This window comes from Oryctolagus cuniculus, chromosome 6, assembly GCF_964237555.1.
Source record: "Oryctolagus cuniculus chromosome 6, mOryCun1.1, whole genome shotgun sequence".
Classification (NCBI taxonomy): Eukaryota; Metazoa; Chordata; class Mammalia; order Lagomorpha; family Leporidae; genus Oryctolagus; species Oryctolagus cuniculus.
The window spans coordinates 155,252,211-155,258,066 of NC_091437.1; the positions used below are offsets into that span (position 1 = coordinate 155,252,211).

A 5,856-nucleotide genomic window follows, 5' to 3' on the forward strand; every position below is an offset into this window, starting at 1 on the left:
GATTTTTAATCATTCTTCCAAACACAAAAAAATGTAAGTTACAAATCTAATAAACTATGTTTAGGACTTATATGCTGACAACTACAAAATGTTGATGAAAGAAATTATAAAAGGTCTAATAAGTAGAAAGATACGCTGTGTTCATAGACTGAAATACTGAATATACTAATGATGTCAATTTCCCCAAATTGATATGCAGGCCTAATTCAGTCCCAGCAATATCTCAGCAAAACTTGTTTCTCTTCCTACAGCTGCCGGAGGTAGGAAAACAAGACTTACCACCTTGTACAGTCCCGACAGTGGTCCTTAGTGAGGGCTGATCTTGGGTTCCAGCCCTGGCTGAAAAGAAAAGGGACCCCCACAGCCCCGAGGGAGGGACACTCAACAGCAAAACATTTTGTAGACGTGGACAAGATTATTTAAAATTTACAAGGAATAGTGACACCCCCAAAACACCTAAGCAATCTTCAGGAATAAGAATATGGAGGAATTACTTCTCCCAACATGAAGGCTGACTCTATTGCCACCAGAATCAAGGCAGCATAGTACTGGCAGAGGGACAGAGATTTAGGTTAGAGAACACTAAGAGACCCTTCAAAGAGCTCTAAATGATTTTTTACAAAGTGCAAATCTGAGACGAGGACATGGATGCCAGTAATTGATCTCTCAGTAACTGAGAGAGTAGGGTGAAGCTAATGTAGAATTACTGGGCTATGTACTCCTGGTAGAAACTGAAGCTAAATATCACCAGATCTTTAACTTCAGTACAGAGTGGACCTCAGAACAATCCCTGTAATACAAGAAGACAGAGCATTTATCTGCTTGTGCCTGCTGCCCAGTGGTGAGTATAGTCCTCTGTTTGTTATACTCCCTGGATTATGGGCCACACCTGTAAGTTAAATAACTGTCCTCCTGAGACTTAAGAAGACTTAGCCAGAAAATCTGGGAGATGTTGCTGGCAGTGAGATGGAAAGTCATCAGGGTACTCCCATTTGGTCAACCTCAGGTTCAGCTGAAGTCCCAGCAGTCTGAGACTGAAATGCAGGTGCCAGCAACATCTGCCACAGTAAGTCTGTGTAATTCTGAGTGTTACTAAGAACATTGAACTAAAGGAATAAGATATTATCAAATATATCAGCTTTCATTATTGACAAATATATTTTCCCAACTTGCATTAGCCTTTTGCTCAATTGTTTCAGGACTTGAGTGTGAAAGTAGATATTGGCTATTGCTCCTTTTCAACATCCCTAAACCTAGTCCTCCTGCATACTACAACTTTAAACTTCAACCTCACCTATAATCTAACACTCAATGTCACATTCACTCTAACACTAACCCTAGTCACCTTAACACCACTGATGGCTATTTCTGGACTATGGATCATGTCTATTTGTAGTACTGATGCATTCTGGGAACTCTGGATTTTGTTGGTCTCAGCAGACAGCTACTAGTCTGGATGCAAATTCCTGCCTTCCCTGAAGTTTGCAGGCACTGAAATACCTGATCAGGTCCTTTAGCTTTCAGCTGTGGCTTTTTCGCTAGACTTTCTGGGGTCTCCTCCATGAACCTGTAGCTTAGCATTCTGCCAAGTATTTGAAAAACATGTTTAATTTTGGGCTCAATACCTCTGTGTCTCCTCCCTTCAAATATTTCTGTTCTGCCTTTCTGTTTCTTCTGCTATCTCTAAACTATTCCACCTCTGCATTTCTTTCTCCTTCCTTTTAGTTGCTCTCCAATGCCATGAGAAATAGCTCTTTCATAAACATATTTTTTTCACACAAGCATTTTATCATTGTCATCTGTAGGAAATTTCACCCTGTAAAGCTCCATCATCTTTACCAGAAGCTAGAGTTCTCTGGATCAAATTTAACTGGTTATAGGGAACTTTGCTTGAGCCAGAGGATAGGAAGGGAGTCGGGAGAGGAGTGGCAAAAGTATAGCAGCAAGGTCAGAGCAGCCTGAGCCACCTTCCACTCACTTCACATACTCCTTCCTGACCCCACCCAGCCCAGTGTCATGTCTACCATCTCCTCTGTATTCCGAATTGCTGTACCATGTATCGAACCTTGTGACGCTGAGTATCAGATAATAACCTTTTCAAGCATCTCATATTTGTGCCTTGGCCGATCGTTTGATCTCTCCCCTAAGCTCACTAGCAAGTTGGGTTTTCTCAAAATTCAGAATAATCATTAGCCAATATAAATATAACTTTCTTCAGAAAACCTCGGTGGATCTGTTCTGAGGGCCTTTCAGAGGCTCCATACTGTGGGGAGCAATCCGGACTGGACTGAGTTACTGGAATTAAGACTTATTCTATGCATCTGCTCTCCCACAATATGGCGCTGGGAGAGAAGTAAACAGCTTCCGCACAGCTGCCTCCAGTTCAACTAATAAACTGTAGGACTTGCTCCTGATTGGAGGAGAGCAGCGTACTCGGCGTGTGGGCAGCCGAGTTAGGATTGGCGGAGGAGGACTATAAAGGAGGAGAGAGACGGCATGCACCAGGAACATCTAAGGGGAACATCTAGGGGGAACACCTGTGCAGCCCCCGAGAAAGCCGGCCGGTGGTGTGCCGCTCCCCTGCGGAAGTGGGGAAAGCGGCCAGGGGGAACCGCCCTTCCACGGAGGTGGAAGGGATAGTAGCCAACCCGGGAAGAACCAGCAGCAAACCCGGGGAGGGCCGAGCAGACGAAAGAACAGCGCAGGGTCCTGTGTCGTTCCTCCACAAAGAAGGGGAGCGACACCATACAGCATCACTGTTTGCTACAAACACTCCAAGAACTTCAGATCTTACTAAGGCATTCTAAAGTAGTCAGTCAGTTTAAGCCACTCTTATTTTCTGTAGAGGAATGAGGGAGGAATGGAGAGAATCTAGGAGCATTATGACAATGAGACTTCCTGCACATGATAAGAAATTGTTGGGAATGGGAGAGTTATCTCCCTAATCCAATAAAAAGCCTGGGATGGGGGCCGGCGCTGTGGCGCAGCAGGTTAACGCTCTGGCCTGAAGCGCTGGCATCCCATGCGGGCGCCAGTTCTAGTCTCAGATGCTCCACTTCTGATCCAGCTCTCTATCACCTGGGAAAGCAGTAGAAGATGGCCCAAGTCCTTGGGTCCCTGCACCTGCATGGAAGACCCAGAAGAAGCTCCTGTCTCCTGTCTTCAGATCGACACAGCCCTGGCTTTTGCAGCCTATTGGGGAGTAAACCATCAGATGGAAGACCTCTCTCTCTCTACTTCTCCTTTCTCTGTGTAATTCTGACTTTCAAATAAATAAATAAATAAACCTTAAAAAAAAAAAGCTTGGGATGGAGCTAGCATTTAGGCTGTTTTGGAACAAATGAACGGATAAGTAAATTATTAAATACATATTATTATATTTAATATTGATCCTATATGAATATTGGAAAACAAATCACTTATTCAGTAGTCATACTTTTTTATAATATAAAATTCTCTCCAATAAGGACTTATGAAAGTATATCATCATTCACTTGGAACTGAGCACTTGAAAAATGTCAAAGATATACTTATTTGTCATTAATTTCAGATATGTGTCAGGCATTATGCCAAATTCTAAGGAGGTACACATGAGTAACATTATCCTTGACCTCAAGAAACTAACCGTTTAGTAGACGGTCATGGGCACATTTGGTCAGAAGTCAGAAGAATTAGGTTCAAACTCTGTCCTCCCTCTCTGTAGCTCTCTCCTTAACCCAGTAGAACCTTTCTTCCCCCAGAATATGCTAATTCACAAACTTGTCACAATTCCATCCAGATAGCTGAAATTCAGAAAAATATCAGACACGTAAGGAACACTTCACCCATCAGATAACCACTACCCATTGATAACTCTTACAGTCATAAATAATATGAATGCCAAACAGCAAGAATCATGGATGAACAGAGCATGGGAAAAATTATTTAGCCACATTTTTAACAGATGAGACACTTTTCCTCTCCCTTATGATACAAGTGTATAAATAAACAATAGAAAAGATTGGTTAGACAACATCCAGTTTCAAGTTAAATACAGATAAATCTTAGTGCATATCATCAGATCACACCCTTGAGTATTTATTTCCTCTATTTATACTGGGAAAAGAGACAAAAAGGGAGAATGAGTAAGATCAGAGAAAAAGATGTATGGAAACTGGAGACAGATCATGGTTTAATTCACACTACAGATTTCATCACTTCTTTTCCCTCCTTAGCAAATTTGCTTTTCTTTAAGTTTCAAGGTTAGCAATGGCTCATGGGAGACACAGTAAGATTTCCTAGCAAATCCTCAGGCTCGGATTTGGCCACGTCTGTGTCTAAAAAGCCTCCCTAATGAGACTCTGTGTCTAATGAGATTCACAACATTCACTACACTGATTTAAAAAAAAAAACTCACACATAGAATGTGTTGATAATTTATAGTAACCAGGATATTTGAAAATAAAAGTTGATTAAAATTTCAGTCCAATTTAAACGTTTTTTGAAGAGCTGGCATTGTGGCTCAGCTAATTAAGCTGCCACCTATGATGCCAGCACCCCAAATGAATGGAAACTCAAGTCCTGTTGCTCCACTTCCTACTCATCTGCCTGCTAATATGCTTGGGAAAGCAGCAGAAGATGGCCAAAGTGCTTATGCCCCAGCCACCCACATGGGAGACCTATGTGGACCTCCTGGCTTCAGCCGGGCCCAGACCTGCCCACTGTAGCTATTTAAGCAATGAGTCAGCAATTGGAAGATTTTCTGTTTCTCCCTCCCTGCCCTCTTTTCTCTCTCATTTTCTCTCTCTCTCTCCCTCCCTCTCTCTCAATGTGTGTATACGTGTGTGTTTGTGTTTGTCTATCTCCCTCTCTTTGTAACTGTGTCTTTCAAATAAACAAATCTGTTTTTAAAAGTTTTCTGAATGCTAATTATATACAATTTTGTCTCACACTAGGAAATACTCACTTACATTCTATATGAATCATTTCAGCTGGCGTGGGCATTTGGCATAGCAGTTAAGATATCACCTGGGGTACCCACATCCCACAGTAGAGAAGCTGGGAGGGAATCCGGGCTCCACTTTCTACTCCAACTTCGAGCTAATACCCACCTGTGGGGAACAACTGGGAGCAACTTGGACTAGACTAAGTTACTGGAATTAAGACTTATTCTATGCATCTGCTCTCCCACAATATGGCGCTGGGAGAGGAGAAAACAGCTTCTATGCAGCTGCCTCTTGCCAACTTGAGTGATGACCTCCAGGAGCTGATCCTGCTCCTGATTGGAGGAGAGCAGCGTACTCGGCGTGTGGGCAGCCGAGTTGGGATTGGCGGAAGAGGACTATAAAGGAGGAGAGAGACGGCATGCACCAGGAACATCTAAGGGGAACATCTATCTGAAGGAACACCTGCGCAGCCCCCGAGAGAGCCGGCCGGCGGTGTGCCACTCCCCCGCGGAAGTGGGGAAAGTGGCTAGGGGAAATCGCCCTTCCACGGAGGTGGAAGGGTCGGTAGCCAACCCGGGAAGAACCAGCAGCAAACCCGGGAAGGGCCGAGCAGACAAAAGAACAACGCAGGGTCCAATGTCGCTCCTCCACGAAGAGGGGGAGCGACATAATGGTGCCGTGACTCGGATATGAAGCCTAGGCAGGGTTTAGTGTCGCTCCTCCATGAAGAGGGGGAGCGACATAATGGTGCCGTGACTCGGATAGGAAACTTAGGAGGGAAGAAACGGGAAGAAATGGGAAAATACCGGAGAGAGAGACTAGCAAAGAGCCTAGGGAAAAGCCGGACGGAAAATGTGCCGGAAGAAGCTATTGAAAGCCTAGGCATAGACTCGGATACGGACTGTGGGAAAGAAGTTAGGATTTAAAGTGA

At 43.9% G+C, this 5,856-nt stretch overlaps 1 non-coding gene across 1 annotated transcript; it reads right to left on the reverse strand.

The window, feature by feature from the left end:
* Positions 1-249: 249 nt before the first annotated feature.
* LOC127490878 (small Cajal body-specific RNA 20) lies at positions 250-382 on the reverse strand. Its single transcript, XR_007919267.2, has one exon. It is a non-coding gene; the product is annotated as a small Cajal body-specific RNA 20 (non-coding RNA).
* Between the last annotated feature and the right edge of the window lie 5,474 nt (positions 383-5,856).